We start from the raw sequence: 17,809 nt of genomic DNA on the forward strand, positions 1-17,809 counted from the left end.
TTTCATGTCTAGGGCAGGGGATGAGGAGGACAGAAGAAGAGTATTGACCAGTTAGCCTGATATGCAAACTAATATGGTCCAGGAGGAAGGAGGGCTCATATGTGTGGGATGACCAGGACTTCATGATGATGAGAGTCAGTGTTTACCTAAGCAGGGTAAGGTAAGATGTGATCAGGTATTGTTGCCGGACCAGCTTTTCTGTACATGTCTATATACTCTATATTTATAGCCAGTCCTCATGTATAAACTGTATATAAAATAACAAGTAATCGATCTCTTATTTATTCCATGATTTATTCAAACGTATATATATAAACATGCTATATGTGCTGTTCTTGTCTGTGCCATGTTGCTATTGTCAGTAAAGCCTGCTGTCTATTTTGTTACATACATTGAGAACAAATAAAGAGCTGGAACCCAATTACTTAATAAGCTCGTCAACAAAGCTGATTCTGCGATTGTACTCTCCAGTTTCCTCTGTTTCCCACGCACCATCACAACTTAAAGTTATCTCATAATTATGATAAAAACAAGAGTCTTGACTTGTGAGAATCCACTTCTTTAATTCCAATACTATAAGGTAGCCGAAGTCCAACTTACACCAGTATTTCTTACATGGCAATAGTAGATCTTTGATGTTGTGTATGGTTATGATGCAGTGTTGCATGGGTCAAGACTGAAACACTAATAATAAACCAGATAAAATGTAATTACCCACATTTTGTGATTAGCCACATGGTGACTGCATGAAACGATTCCGCAATATTGCCGTTGTCAGCTGCTCAAACATGCTGCACCAAGTACAGAGCACCGTGAAATTCAATTAGATATACAATTAAGGTAAAGAAATCTGTTGGGAGACAGCTGGCATGGAATAGGTTTGTTCTCTTTTTTTATGTTGTACCGCTTTCTCCAGGTGTTGCATAAAATATCCAATCAGCCCTTTCCACCCATACTTGTGCTAAAATCAGCCACATTTGACTCCAGATGTACAGCTGCAAACACACTCACTGATATGGCCGGCCTTGCAAGACTGCACTGCTGCACTTTCCATGACAAATGTAGCTGAACTGAGAGAATGTGGCACCAAAGGGTTTCAGGTCTATTTTCCATTGGAGACAACCATGTCAGAAATATGGATTTTGCTCTGCTACTGCAAGATATGTTAGACTAATGCTTCTATGCTTCTTGCCCTATTCTGTTATATATTACAATGAAATCACCTTTCCCCTCAATGTGGCAAAGTAATGGTGAACTGAGAGAGATATACACAAAAGGTGGGCAAAGAATAAGAAATTTATTTGATGAGAGGTCAGTTAAATAAACAAAGTGGAGAAAGATGTTTATATTAAAGTGTCAGAGGGTGTGCTGGCTGACAAAAAAATAATTGCTAAAATGAATCATTTAATTAAATTTGTTATACTTAACATACATGGGGATCTGCATCCTGTGATGAGCACTTCCTTCTTGGATGCGACGGCACAACAAGGTCATTCAAACAGGCAGTTAAAATCAATAACTTCAAACAGTCTGTCCTTGAGCACTCTTATCTTCTCTCTTCCTCCTTGAACATGATCTTTCATCCAACAGTTACCCTGATTAGCCCTTTAGAAAGAAATTATTATAACTGCATCTTTCTGTAAGGGTAAAGTATGGTTATATCTTTTCTTGAGTGTTTGTTAAATAAAGTATTATACTTACTTGTGCTTGTTCACTTATTTACTGTTATTTTTTATAAATGTTGACAGAAAATAGAAACATGAAATTGCAAATCTCAGCTCATAAAGCTGCCAAAACATCGTACAGAGTAAATAAAAACAATATATAAAGTGAGTTTTAAAAAATGAAGTGAAACAACTGCCTCTAAAACAAATAAAAAAAAAAAACATCTCTTGACTTAACTTTGGCTTCCTCAAAGTTGTATCTTTGTGCACCCCTTGACAGTTTCCAGCCAGTCTGCTATTTTTAGATTGTTCCCCAGGAGATACGTCTGCACGACTTACAGTTGCACAACTATGAGAGCCAACATCAACTTCTGTCAGACTGATCTGACTTTGTGTTGAAGATCATCACCGGTGATGAGAGCTAGGTCTCATGCTATGATTCAGAGACCAAAGAGAAGTTTTCAGTTAAAGAGTCCACAGTCACCAGGTCTGACTGCGATGCCTCAGGTCAGGACTAAAACCAGATTAACTGCTCAGGGATGGATTGAAACAGTAACTCAGGCTGGGAATTTGACTCCATTCACAGCCACTTATGTGTTGTGATATTAACGGATGTCTATTATTATAATAAAATAAAATAAAAAAACAGTCCTATGGGATGTTGATTTTGTCTATTTTGGGAAAATGAATGACACACAATATATGTGGTGGGTGGTAAAGACAGACAATTGTGCTTTAGCTAGTTTTTATTGTTTTCCTTGACTGGCCTGGTCTCTGACTGACATTTCAGCATTTAGCTCCATCATTCTCTTTTAAAAATAAATGATTTTCTCTCTCTCACTTCCAACATTTCTTTGAGCGCTCATTACACCAGGGACTTGTCCAACACTATGTGTTGAGAAGAGAGAGATAAGCTTTGTGTACACAGGCATGTGCGTCTCTGGGGTGTGATGGAGTTGAGCCTGATCGGTGCATTCTGAGGCGCCCGTCTACTCTTTCCTGCTTTTATATTATCTGCTTAAGTGCTCAGCAGGCTAAAATGACCCTCAGGCCCCTGGGCAATGTCCATGTGCTCCTGATGTCCTATCACCTGCATTGAAAACAAATTTCATGCTTTCTTTGATCAACACCCACCCTCATTGCCACATTTGGCACTGGCCAAAAAGTCAAGTCTTAAAGTCACTTAAGGAGTTTTAGTGGGGTGACCGTGGCTCAGGGGGTTGGGAAGCGTATCTGTAACCGGAAGGTTGCTGGTTCGATCCCCGGGCTCTCTGTCCTGGTCGTTGTGTCCTTGGGCAAGACACTTTACCCTACCGCCTACTGGTGTTGGCCAGAGGGGCCGATGGCGCGATATGGCAGCCTCGCTTCTGTCAGTCTGCCCCAGGGCAGCTGTGGCTACAACCGTAGCTTGCCTCCACCAGTGTGTGAATGCGAGAGTGAATGAATAGTGGCATTGTAAAGCACTTTGGGTGCCTTGAAAAGCGCTATATAAATCCAATCCATTATTATTAGTGTCCATTGCACGAGTGTAAGTGGTCAGGGAAATGGATTTTTTTGGGTTATCCCTGTATTTGTTGAGATTTCAATATCCAGTGAGAAACTGAATATGGTCAGATATGATGGAACCTTTTGGAGCTCGTCTTAGGTGTGGCAATATTTGTTTTGTCTACTTTTAGGGTCTTGAGGAGAGTCGAGCTGCTTTTTGAAAGTTGACATGCGCATTGTGTTTTGTTATCTGGAGAGTAGACTTCAGATGGGGTGTGGGAAATTGTGTGAGATTATGACTTCTCAATGGGGATGTTGATATCTGGTGTAACACAAATAATAGTGTAAGTCCCTTGATATAAAGTAATTTCCATAATGTATGTATTTGTATGAATTTATATGCTGTTCACCTTTCTGAAGAAAACCTGCTCTCGCCATAATTTTTATGCTGCCATGTCCTTGTTCAGAGGGGGTTTTGTTATATTGTCTCTGCCTTGCAAAATAAACCATGTTCAGGTGACTGCTGTTGTGATTTTGCACAGCATAAATAAGGTGGAATTGACAATTGAATTGAATTGAAAATCTAAATATAAGCTATGAGTACATATTAAATTTCATTAGGAACTACTTTTGTGAAGACATAAACACATTTAATACCTTTGGGTTTCATTCTGCATGCACTATTCTGCATGCAGTGCTTTAAATGCAGTTGTTTCATTGACGGGATTATCATTCTCAGGGTTTGTATCAGAGCAGTACAGTACATAAAATCTGGTGGCATGGCAAGGTGATACAAGGGTACTATTTGTTTCAGCAAGTAAGGTCATGAACATGACGATTACAGTGCAGGAAGCTCTTTGTGAATAATGACATCCATCACCTTTGGTCTCACTCTCATATATGGAAACATATCTTTGAAAATATTGGAATAGTTTGGCTGAAATAAACATTCAGAAAGATCAGAATGTAAAGCATTTGCTACAGAGTTTTCCCCAATGCAGATGACAAATTTGCCTAACACACGATCATCGGTCTGATTCTGGGAGAAGAAACAAATCCCTTTGGTGTTCTGTCATCAGGGCATCTGGTGTAGTCTGGTGACCTCTTATAAACAAGGGAGCAACTAAAACTAGCAAACAAGCTTAATCAAACTGATCAGTGATATATCTATATGTGTGTGAATTTGCATTACTGGCTACAATATGCTAATGAAATGATTGATAATCACATAGATGTATCAGATTATTGACTGATAAATTATTACACAAAGTTGTGTAAGCATCATGATAGTGCATTTGTGCCAAACCTTTCAGTCAGTGAAGACGAGTAAAATGAAATATGACACATAACTTGGTGAGCTAGCTACTGACAAATAGAAAAGAGAAAAGTGTGTGGAGTACATGTTGTTGTCTTCCGCTTCACATATAATTATAAAATTAAGGTGCTGTTTACTTACTACAATCAGGTAGAAGCATCTTGGTAAACAAAAGGGGAAAAAAATCTCAAATCACAGTGGAAAACTTCACAAATAACTGGAAAGTAGAGTTCCTGAAAAAGCGCATTTGGTGTTCAGCAATCAAAGCAGCAGTGTTAGCAAGGCCATCTGACATCTGAAGACATTTGGCTGTCTGTCCCCTGCCATCACCACAAATTAGTGCAATGTTTCACAGACAGTAAAGAACTAAAGACATTTAAAAATAAAGAGAAAAAAGACTGCTCATCACTTGAAATCATGTGTAGTCTGTAGTTATTAGATAATTACTCTCTGTGCCAAGTGCCATTAATTAAAAGAAACTAGAAGCAAAAAGAAGAGAAAGTGTTATTTGTCATGCAGGATGTTGACTGTTTTCTGCCTCCCTGACTGGAGGTCTGTACCTCCTGGGCTTGTTTTGGCAGGAATAACAAAGTATGTCCATTAGAAGTGTGCTGATGCAGATTTCTCCTGCTGTGTGTGTCATGTGAGAACGTGTTGAGAAACAACAGCTTTGACCAAGGTCCTGACCAGATTTTTACCCATTTTTCTTTAGAAATGTATGTGAGAAGAGCCTGAAGAACTTATCTTTTAGCTGAGTCAGATACTTAAAGAAAGACTGGAGAAAAACAGCAGTCACAGCACAGGTACAAGATTTCACACAAGATATTTCTTTGTCAAGGGCAGACTTGGGAAAAACCCAGGAAAAACCATCAGAAGATGGGTATGCTGTGGTCATGTGGACATGTCACCAACAAGGTTGCAACAATGTTGCCGACATGTCCATGACATGGGGTTTAAACAATGCTCACTTGGTACTGTGTCATGGGATTCCACATGTTATTACCCAACAACCAGCAGGCTGAACCACTGATACAAGGCGCTTAATACTGCAAAGATCATGCTTTCATATTGTTTATGCCAAATTCTGACCCTGCTGTCTTAATGTAGTAGCAGATTTAAACTATTTAGACCAGGCAACATTTTTCTAGTCTTCCACTGTCAAATTTTGTTGAGGCTTTTGTTAGCTGATAGCAGTGGTACCCAGTGTGGTCTTCTGCTATTGTAGGCTGCATTTGATTCAAGCTCACTGGATAGTTTCTCTTTTTTCCGATCATTCTTTGTAACCCTAGAGATTGTCGTGTTGGCAAATCCCAGTAGATCAACAACTTTTCGCTAACCCATCTGGCACCAACAATCATGCCATGTTCAGAGTCATTAAAATCACCTTTCTTCCAAATTCTGATGCTCAGTTTGAACCCCAGCAGGCCATTTTGATCATGTTTACATGCCTAAATGCATTGAGTTGCTTGAATGTGATTGGCTAATTAGATATTTGCAGTTTGACAGGTGTACTCAATAAAGTGTACAGTGAGTGCACATAGGTGTGTGGTGTATAGGAACCCCATTTCAAATGTTGTCAACTCACTAAATGGGTGTTCTTAGTTATCAGTCTCATGCATATTGTCTTTAAGCCGCTTCCACTGCCTTCTAGCGCATAGTTGTCACTTGACTGGTGCTGCCAGTATGCAATAGTAGCTTCATGTGTCTTTCATGCCTCATCTGTTTCAGCTACTTTTTTTAAGCACTGCTTACTTTTTCTTTAATGGGCTGTTTGATTAGTTTTAGCCACCCTAATTACTTGGTCAGGTTAGGTGCTTTTTAAGGGTATGAGGTCGGAGTTAACTGCTAACATCTAAGTTCAGCGACACAGACTCTTACAAACTGTACTCTGCTGATTCTGCAGGGTAACATCATCCACGAACATGTACAAATATGGAAAGGAGAAGGACTAGAGGTATTGACACAAGCCCCAATGATTTGTTCAGCGTTATGCTGCAGAGGATTGGCACAGCTACACAGCAGAGAACCTGGAACCTCGACAGACTGTTTATGTACAGCTACTATATTATTTATTACTTTTAGGTTTAGATACTCATCTTTTTTTCTTTAGCAGTGTATCACAGAATTCTGTTGAGCTCCATAAATATGAATACTGCCTTCCCAGTCCTGCTCCTGAGGGACAGGATGTTGGCAGAGATGCTAAAGGCACACTAATGGTATGATCTGTCAACGTAAAAGAAAAAAAGAGAGGATGTGAGGACGAATAAATCAAAACGTGCACAAAAACGGATCAAAACCCAAGAAGAAGTTTTAAGAACAGCAGCAATTTGTTGTCATGCAGGGATATTTTGTGGACTTGCTGGAAAAAATAGTATACATGTGTAAATATGCACAATAATATCAAGATAATGTCAAGAGAATCAGGATGGGACATTATTAAATCATTTTTCTTTCACATGTAGCACACAGCAAGCGGTAGTCGAATTCAGACATGCCTTCGCTGCTGGAATTGAACATGTGGGAGGCAGGATTCTCACATTTGCACAAACTAACATCATTGAACAACATTGTTTGTACTAGGCAGCTGACAGGCTAAATACCATTTAATGTTAAATCTGTCTGATGTGCACATTAGCCATCTCTCCTGCAGTTCCATCAGATGATCAGGGGTGGGTCTAGAGAAATTTTCTTAGGGTGGCGTGAGGGTGGCAAAGAAATCAAATGGGGTGGCAAAATCAAAGCCTTTCCCCCCCAAACACATATGCAGGTGGTTACATATGGTTAAAATGATTCAAATGCAGTAAGTATACATGTTTTTCATATAAATATAGTCTATAACTTAATTATTGTCTGTAGTCCACATAATTACACACTTTAGTTACATAAAACATGTGAGTTGTGATGTTATGTACTGTATAGCCTGTATAATAAATAAATATGTAGCCCAATAAGTATAAAATCCAGAAACCTACACAACATGGGGTGGTTTGTTTACAACGACAAGTCTAACTTAAGTTTCACACTGTCTTTTGTTAGAAAACAATCAAATTGTTACATGCTTAAATTACACAAAATGTCTGAAATCTGCACTGTCATGAACAAAAATTTAAACCTAATTTTCCATGATTTGTTGGATTAACCCACTGAGGTCTGAAATACAACTGTTTGTATTTCAGACCTCAGATTGTTTCATTTTATTTTTTCCCCACTTGGCTTGTTTGGTATCATTCTTTTCAGCTCAACTGAATTCAGTTGTTTTTTTCACTGACATACTGCATTAGTACTACTATTACTATTAATAGTACTATTACTGATCTGAAATCACACAAAGAACTTAAAATCCTAGTAGTATTTTTTACTGTAAAAAACAAAACAGACATGTTGAGTAAATTTTTATAACTTATAAAATATAAATTGTACATTTTGTAAACATATACAACTATATTTATCTAAAAATGCAGCCAATACACCTGCCGTTTTTTTTTCATTTTGTACAACCATTTAAAAATATTACTAAAACTAAAATGAGAGAACAATCAGGTGTTGCAATAAGATGCCCCACAAATGACGTGTGCCAGTAAAAAAACAAAGGTTTGTCCACCAAAAGACAGAGGAGAACAGCACAGGGATAAACCTGCAGGCCTGACAACAGGAGGTGTATCACTCCGCTGGTTTTCTATGCAGTGACAGTGTTTACATTGTAATGTGCCTCTGTGACATTCATTAGTGCCCTCACTGACACACAAAACAAAACGACTACACAACAGAACAGCTACACAAGACAAAACAACACACTAAGTATGCACTCCACAGTAAACGTCACAAATCTCCCACATTTAAAAACTCTCTCTCTCTCTCACACACACACACTCGCTCGCTCTGTCTCGCTGCCGTTACCGTCACTCCCAAAACTTTTCCCTCTTCCTGAACAACCAAATCCCACATGTTTACTTTTTTTCTAATTGGTCGACATGGTGCATTTTTCCACCGATAGGAAAGAGGTAGCTTTTTTTGCTTTCTTTACTGTTTCCGCGCTGTCCTTAGAAAACGCTTAAAACACACACACACACACACACAAACGTGAGGACAGCATTTAGAAAAAAGCGGGGCTTATTTATATTATCATAACTCTGGATTTACTGGCCTGTAATTAAAATTTAAAAACTTTGAAGTCCGAACTTTCAGTGTGGGTTGAAATAGAGACTCAGCGTGGCTGCAGCTTGTTGCTATGTCAGCTGAAAATAGTCATGTGACTTGGAGGTGCAGCCTGTCGGTGGACCACACAGGGTTAATAACACTCACCTTCCTTCCATTTCCAGAGTGTAACATCCAACCACCTGTGTAAAAAGCGAAATTCCCAAGGTGCTGTTCAAAATGTGCTCTGACACAGTCATAAGCATGGCTTGCTACTGAAAACAAGAAAAAAGACGGTCCTGCTATGGGCTGAACCATTTGTTAATGGTGCAGGGGGAACACTATCCAATATATTCAGTTTTAGCATTTATATTCACTGTTGCAAAGATCATGAAGTCTTTGTCACAATCCTTACTGTCACCAGTGTTGGTGAAAAAAGTGATCAGTTACTAATTACTGATTACTTCTGCAAAAAAAGTAATACTTATTTTCAAAAGTAATTAATTACTTAGTTACTTAGTTACTTTTTAAAAACACGATTTACAACCTGAATAGGTGATAAAGCGATAGATCTTTCAGCCCAATTCTACTTTTTCTGCATAATTCATCATACAAAATGTAATCAAATGGAAAAGTCTCTTTTTAAAACTTGTTTTATTAGTTTTAATCTTTTAACTTTATTCATCAAGCAAACATTAAATTATATGCAACATTCACTCACCAGAAGAAATTTGTTTAACATTTAAACCTATTTTCTGCACATTCCAGCACATAAAATAAATTTTTTTTTGTGTTTACACTCACTCTTTCAAATAAATGCAAGTGAAACACAGCAGAAAATAAATAAAATCAAAGACTAGCGGTCCTGTTGCTCTATTTTCGACTGTAAAGCAGGAGTGGGGCAGGCGGAGGTTTGCCCTGGTGCAGGTGTGCCGCAGCTGTCAGTTGAAGAATCCGCGAGTTTGTCTGTGAATTTCCCATTCCGTCGTAGCGTACTGTCGGTACTTGCTTGGAAGCTAAGGGGTTCTAAACTTAGACTAAAGAAGTTTTTTTCCCACGCACAACGGACGCTAATGTTTTTGTCACTTTTTATGGAATCAAACTCAAAGTAAGGTCAGTACTTCCACGCTTTAAACGCTGCACGCTCATACTCTCTCCCGCACTCGATATATAATCCATTCTTGATCTGCACAGAGCTGTTGTCACAAACGTCGCACTCGCTTACATCATTGTCATGAGACACTCTCGCAAAAAAATCATGGTTTTAGTAACGCAGTAACGCAGCGTGCTTACGGGGAAGTAACAGTAATCTAATTACCGTTTTTGCAATAGTAATAAAGTTTTACTTACTTACTTAGAAATCCCTTACTTTACTCCTTACTTGAAAAAAGTAATCGGATTACAGTAATGCGTTGCTGCCCATCTCTGACTGTCACACACTGGAAGTAAAACACAAACGCACTGAAAATGATGTTTAATATGAAGGTTTCCATAAAAGTATGTCTTCTGCTACTTTTTACTGCCAAAATAAAAGCAGAGCAAAGCAAAACAACAAAGTAAATGTAGCTGTTTCCTGCTACAATAGACAAATGCTGTGTTTTCCTTTTTATTTCCAGACACCAGTCTACCTGCTCCGCCATGATGTGCTAAAAATTGAATGCCAGTAATTGACAGAATCAATATATTCTCATTAATTCAAATAACTTTATCTGGTTAGGGTGATATTAATGTCTGCCATGATTAGAGCATTGTCTCAGTCTGCTGAGAGTGGCTGTCAATGCAGTTTTAGAGACATAAATATCCTCAACTGCTGAGCAGGTGTGCCAAACCCTGTGTATTGTTTTATGAAAATTGAAGTAATATCCACCTTCAGCTAGATTACCTGATATTTCCATGTTGTTCCATCAGCCATCCTTTACTGCTTCTTTATTAGCTGTTCCCTTCCTCATTTCTCCCTCACCCTTCCCTCCTCCCGTCCTTATATATTCTGTCACTGTGGCTTTGTGTCATGCTCTATATGCACTCGGTCGTCGTGCAGACAGCCGTGTGTAATTAAAGCTGCTTGTGCAGGAGAGTTGTATGTGTAATGCTTAGCCTTGGTTCAGGAAGACTCTGCTTTGTAAAAGAATACTCATGGTATCAAATAAATCTGTTAGCTAAGTCAGAGGAAGGCAGAGTGGCTGTGTGTTACCGAGAGTTAAAAAGAAGTGGAATACGTTGGGGGAGGAAGGGAGGAAAGAGAGAGACCGGGGGGACGTGACAGTGTGACAGACAAATCAGGCTTAGAGGGAGGAGAAGAGAGGAAGATCAGGGACTGAAGGGAGAGGGGGAGCAGAGATGGAGGTCAATGCGGGGGAGGAAGTGTGGAGCGGAAAAGAGTTAGGAGACGATGTCATCCGCCAGGGTGCTACATGAGTGTGTTCAGCTCAGCGCTGTCAAAATTCATCAGTGGCCTGGAAAGATGATAAACAGCAGCATTTTGTAATCAGGTTCAAGAAATGTAAGCAGACAGGTGTCAATTTTAACATATATTCTTAGTAGTATAAACATTTGTTTTTAAATCTTAATAAATTTTGACTTTTTTGGCTCTTGGTAGGCTTGTCATTACTTACTATTTAATATTGGCTATTTAACCTAGCGGTGTGGAGGGGGTGGAGCCTATTATAGCTGATATGAGGGTATACTCTCCCTGGGTCAAAGCTCCACGGGGTCAAGGAGAATTATGTATAATAATTACATCATAATTACTTATAACGGAGCTTGAAGGATTTTAGAATGCATACTCTGCATTATGTTTTTCATATATTATTAACTGGAAATAACATTACAATACAACTTAATCTAAAAAAGGAGAAGTTAATAACTGAACGCCAGCCCACCCTTTCATTGACAGAGTTTAAGAGGCTTGGAGTTTTGTTGGGAGTGAGTAGGAATGACATGATGAGGAGAGGAACAGGCCGACTGCTTTGGAAAAAAAATAAAGTTAGAGTGGTAAGTTGGAGATGTTTTGGTTATGTGCCCAGAAGGGATCGTGAATATAGAGGACAAAGGATGTTGAATATGAAGAGAGGGAGACCCCAGAGAAGATTCATGGATGCAGTTAGAGAGGTTATGCAGCAAGTGAATATACTAGGGTCAGATAATATGCTATGATGACCCCTAAGGAGATGAAGAAGAAATAGAAGGAGAAGAAGGATTTTCACAAAGTTTTCCAGAAGGAAAGAAGCCAGGATTTTGATTTTAGAAGCAGGATCCAATCAAGACTTACTGAATTACTGAATGTCTATTAAAACTGAGTTTGAGCTTTATATAAGTTATTTGACAGAATTCATTTTTTTCAGTGTAAGTGACATTAATATGCAAGTGAAATAAATGCAGTACATATATTTTGTGAATTCGAGACTGTTAAAGACTGCTTTGATGCCAAAGTCGCTGACAGAATTGCAATATGATGCCTGAAGCATAAACATTTGCTCAAAGGCCATTGCTGACTAAATCAATTCATTTGCCGTGGAAAAATGACCAAATGCACACAAGCACGTGCAAATGGATATGCACGAGGTAAAAACTGCATCATGGCTGTTCTCAAACTCCCCTGTTAGCATGTCTTAGCATGTTTTGTCAGTTTTCTACAAAACGAAGATCACGACTCCTCTGATATGTGTTTATTTCTTTCACATTCATATTGACTGTTTTCAAATTTACACTGCACTGTCTTCAGGTTTCATTGCTTGGTGTTCTAGTCTCTGAGGTCCTTGTACATTTTCTTGTTACTATTAGAAGCAGAACTACTACATGTATGTCAGCAGCAGCATTGTTTGCTCTGTTAAGCAGTAGCTTTTGATTGCAGATGCACCAATTTGTTTTTGGCATGTCAAAATTGTTATTTTCCACTGGTTGTATTGTTGTGGGACTCTGAATTATTTCATTCAAATGTTCTTTTGTGCATGTGTATTTGCGTTTGTTTGGCAATGTTTCTCTTGTTTTGTGCTTATCATACAGGATTCAGGAGGAGATGGACAGGCTAAGTAGACCAGACTGTGCAGGCAGACAACAGAGCCAGCCATGATGTTAAGCTGCTTTTTGTTATGCAGAAAAAAAAGATAGATAGCAGAACACACATACAGGAACACACACACACAGATTGAGAGAGAGAGCACAAGTGAGAGAGACACAGAGTACAAAAAGCAGTAAACTGCTTGCCTCACTGCTCGCTCTGCAAACCAGTCAAGCATCCTGGTTCAGGGCTTCAGCAGCGCTTCTCTATTGCTGCTTCTCTGCTGTACCGATCAAGCATAGAATTTTATGCTATATATTATACATAATATAACATTAGACAATGCATGGTCGTCTATCCTGCTCTATTAAGTAACTGAGTTTACCTTGGTGTACTTTTTCATTGTGGGCTATTTTGCAGTGGGGTTTGGAAAAGTTTTTGTGGAGGTTTTAATTTCTAACATCTGTAGCTATAATATTCAACAGTGACAGCTATAATAAATATGAGGAGAGGAATATTTTGACATTTCTCTGGCCTTATCCTATGTGCCTATTTTATAAATGTACAGTGATATCGCTCTAAAGGTCATCATTAGATTTGCTGCGTCATACAGGAGTCACCAGAATCTAGATGCTCGTGTGGCATAGAAGAGTATTCAGATTACATTTTCTTCTCAGTCGCTGTGAGATCCATGATCACATTTCGCCTTTTTTTCCTCAGAAGAAAACTAATCCAAAATTTTACCACTCACCAACATTTTCAAGGAGTAGAAGAAGAGAGTGAATTTCATGAGTTTTATGTCAGTGAACTCACACAGAGAGAAGTAATATCTGAACAAAGGGGCATGCACAGAGAGCACTATGAGTTCTCCCTATAGGAATATGGAAATCTATGACAGGTTGAAGCACCGAGTTAGAGTGAATACACCGAGTGCAGAGTCACAGCCACAGGCTGTCTATGCCATTATTAGTCCAATTATCATGCTGGATGGGAAAGGGGAAGAGAGATTGGGGAAGACAGCAAAGATGAAAAACAAATGTGACACCTCGGGGAATTCATTTGCAAAAATTGCATAATCATAACTACATTTCCAGAACTTTGCAGACTTGTTATGGTACATTATGCACAACAATAGGAAGAGAAATGTAAAAAGGTATGAGGAGTTCATGACTAAGTTAATTATTTTCTGACATTTAATTTCCCATTCATTGTGCAACGCTTCCTTGTACATGGATCTCTTCATCAGGAGCCAGTTGCACCATGTGCTCACTTAACTTAACCTACTGCACCTACTCTGGAGGCATGGTAACAGGTTTTGTAATGAAAACACGGTACATTTGCTGGGTTCTTATTTAATTTAACTAACACAGAAAACATCAAATTCATATAAGCATTGATTAAAAACTGTACAGCATTTTCTTTTGAAAGATGTGAGGAGTTGCAGTTGCGTTTATGTCTATATATGAGCATGTGAGACTTAAAAATGTAAGCCTGAAAAAAGAGTCTCTTTCAGTCATGAATCTGATTTTAGAAATCATTTTACACACAGCTTTAGTGATGGGTTAATAAACAGTGGATGCAGCCAATCCGTGTGTGTCACTTGTCTAAAAATATCTCAAAAATACACTTCAACACATGGGTGTGAGCTTATTCACCACCTGCCATGCCTGCCGTGATGGAAACTGGAAACTGATGAGACATACTAAAAAAAAAAGTTCTTTTAGAATTTGCACAACGCATTTTTTTTTTAAAGTTTCCTGATAATGTATAACACGGTTCCGGTTTTTCAAAGCCTCCATTTGGTGGTGCACAGCCTCATTTTAATTCTTAGCTTTTTGTGAAGCCATTGTGTTTATATTGGATTAATAATTGTCTGTTTACTTGATTTCACTCCAAAGTAAATTCCCTCTACTCAAGTGACATCTGCCATGGCCATCTCTCTCTTTGCTGTACAGCCAGATCCTCTTGAAATGAAGGGCTGCTCCAAAGTAGTGACAAGTATTAGATGGAGCCTGATGCAGTCACATGCTGCCTCAATTTCCTTTGCTCCTTTAGTTATTTTTGGAACCAAGGGAATAAACAACAAAACTCTTGTACCTCCGCACAGCTTCCAACAATCTATCTATCTATCTATCTATCTATCTATCTATCTATCTATCTATCTATCTATCTATCTATCTATCTATCTATCTGTCTGTCTATCTATCTATCTATCTGTCTATCTATCTATCTATCTGTCTGTCTGTCTATCTATCTATCTATCTATCTATCTATCTATCTATCTATCTATCTATCTATCTATCTATCTATCTATCTATCTGTCTGTCTATCTATCTATCTATCTATCTATCTATCTGTCTCTCTCTCTCTCGGGACAGAGATCTTCTCTAATTTAAAAGGTTTGCATGATGCATTGAACATTGGTAATTAGGTAACTGTAATGCAAATATAAAAGTATAAAATATGAACTGTTAGTTCTTTGTTACCAAATAAAAATGGGGGGAAAAGGGAAATGAAAGTGTATTACAGTTTTTCTCAGTTGCTTTGGTGCTTTTCTCACATCACTATTAACATTTGCACAGCAGTTAGTGTATTTCGCAAAACAATTGGTGCAAACTGCAAAACCTACTGGATAACCTGCAAAAGCAGGTCACTTGCTCAAAATCGATAATCCATTCTTCAAAAGCAAGTATTTATGTCAATGAAACTGCCATTGTCATCAAAATGAGAAGTCTTGACATCATCTTGATGAACAAGATAGTCAAATGGCTTTGTCATGTTTCCATTATGACAGTTCACAGTAGGTCAGAATTCGGTGACACTACCTGAAAATGCTCTAGACAGCACTATACACTTTTTGTACAGCCGTGTATAGTAAAATTACAGTAATGTACACTAAACATGAGATATTATGAGATGTTGGATTACTGTCCAATACTATGCATACCTGTTCTCCCTACGAAATGTTTGAATGATTGAATTCACAGTGATTCTTCCAAGATTTGGTTGCACCCTCCGACCAGCATCATCCATTGTGAGGCCGTGATTGACAACATGGTCAACAAGTGTTGCCCTAATTTCATTATGGATCTGCCTATGTATTTGACGTCTTCTCTCTCTCTCTCCCCCCCCGCATCCTCACCCCTCTTCCACGATGCTGACCTACACACTATGTCCTGCTCGATTCATATATGCTTTCCAATTAAGGGTTCATGGGATTGATCGATGAGTGACTGTGAACAAGTGGCTTGTCATTGGTTACAACTAATACTTCACACACCTTCTTGTCAGTGAAAGCTGAAGTTGAAGAAATTGTTCAATTTCGGCTTCATTTCCAGGAAAAAATAATAATAAAAAAAGGTATAACATTTGCTAGACAGCATTTGAAAACGAATTCACCAATTTTGTATGTAATGACTCAAGCAATGAAATAAAGACTATTAGTTTTATTGGGAATGACTATTCAGCATCCAAAAGTATAGTTCATTTTGACTGACATGACATAAGCAAATGATAATGTTGTCGACGCCAGATAATTGTATGAAAGCAAGTGATACATGTCCAAGAGCATTTGCAATTTGTTCAGAGGAAGGAGACATTGCTACTATGATGTGCAAAAACGACTAAATGTTTGGAGGTTGCACTAATGGTTTTGAGAATTTTCATTCTGATCTGAGAAAAGCACCAAGATGACTGAGAAAAACTGTATTTACTACAGTATGTAGATGGTTTAAAATCAAGTGACCTCAGTCAGTTTGAATTCATTCAGTCTCCGGTGTCATATTCTGCAGATTATATACAACTTCAACTTCAATCACAATGTCTGCCTTTCTATGGGATGTACCAACAACATTATGTCCAGGTTGTCTTGTGGGCTTTGGTATGAGGTCATTCTATATGACTTTACCAGATAAGTTTGTCTATTCTGTCTCATCATGATTTGGAAAAAGTCACCTTTGCCAAAGTCACCTATTACAGTTTCTTAGACCTTGGTCTCCCCCGCAAATGGTGCAGAATACAAGCAAAAGACTACTCATTGGTACTAGAAAATAGAAGCACATCACTCGTATCCTGGCTTCTCTGCACTCAACTCAATATTCTCAATATTTTACTAATTGTTTTTAAGGCTCTTAACAGGCAGGTTCCAACATATACCACCAACCCCATTTGTTTACATTCTGCCTCCAGTCTCTCAGCTCCACTGGGAAAGTTACATGCCCCAAGGTCACGCATCAAATCAAAAGTTCCCTCCATGTTCCCTCAGTGCTGCCTCCATCTCTGCTTTTAAGTCTAGGCTCAACACTCACCGTTATTCCCTGTCCTTTCCAGCCCACTAATCTCCCATTTGTTGTTATGTCTGTAACTCTGCTTCTCCTTCGCTGTTCTCTGGTTGTTGCTGTCAGTATACTGGTGAAGGTCTCTTAATCTGTGTCTTATGTATTTATCTATAATATTTTCATATTTTTATGGATATCTATCTATCTATCTATCTATCTATCTGTCTATCTATCTGTCTGTCTGTCTGTCTGTCTGTCTGTCTGTCTGTCTAATCAGTCAATGTAAGGTTTCTGTCACAGCTGCACTAAATCAACAGAGTTGCTAATAACCAAAATAATTTTGTTCATGTTTCTGTAATGTTAACTATATTAGTATTTGCAGTCACTTTAATCAAAATGATATTTTTTAATACTGACATGTAATTATTGTCATCCATTCATTTTCAAATTTACTGCTTTACAAGCTGAAAAAAGCAGTAAAGCACATTACATTTTTGATCAAGATGCCAAATTACAGTTATTTATTTGTATTCCTGGACAGAATAATTAGTTGTTTTTTTGTGGTTGAGTGTGATGCTTGAATAATTTCTGATTTCTCAGAGAAGTCCGGTGTGCCAAAACATCAGTTTAAGTATTAAGTTTTTGACAGATTTGTAAAATATTTGTGTTTTCTGTAAATGAGTTATTCCTAAGCACCGTATTTCCTACTACTATGTACCACATTTTGTTCAGTAAAAAGGTGTCTTGAATCGTGCTTTATGATAAATTTTGCTTACATACTTAACTTAGTTACTTAGGACTTTAGCTAGACAACCTGAAAAGGTCCCACTGGGCTAGTTCTGTCAGCCAAGGCTGATTTATCAGTGACACATAATTCTATTGGTGGTTATTTTTTATGTAAGTGGATTCTTAGCCTTCACATCAATAGGTTTGCTTA

The sequence above is a fragment of the Simochromis diagramma genome, unplaced genomic scaffold (genome assembly GCF_900408965.1).
Source record: "Simochromis diagramma unplaced genomic scaffold, fSimDia1.1 OVJJ01000216.1, whole genome shotgun sequence".
Lineage (NCBI taxonomy): Eukaryota > Metazoa > Chordata > Actinopteri > Cichliformes > Cichlidae > Simochromis > Simochromis diagramma.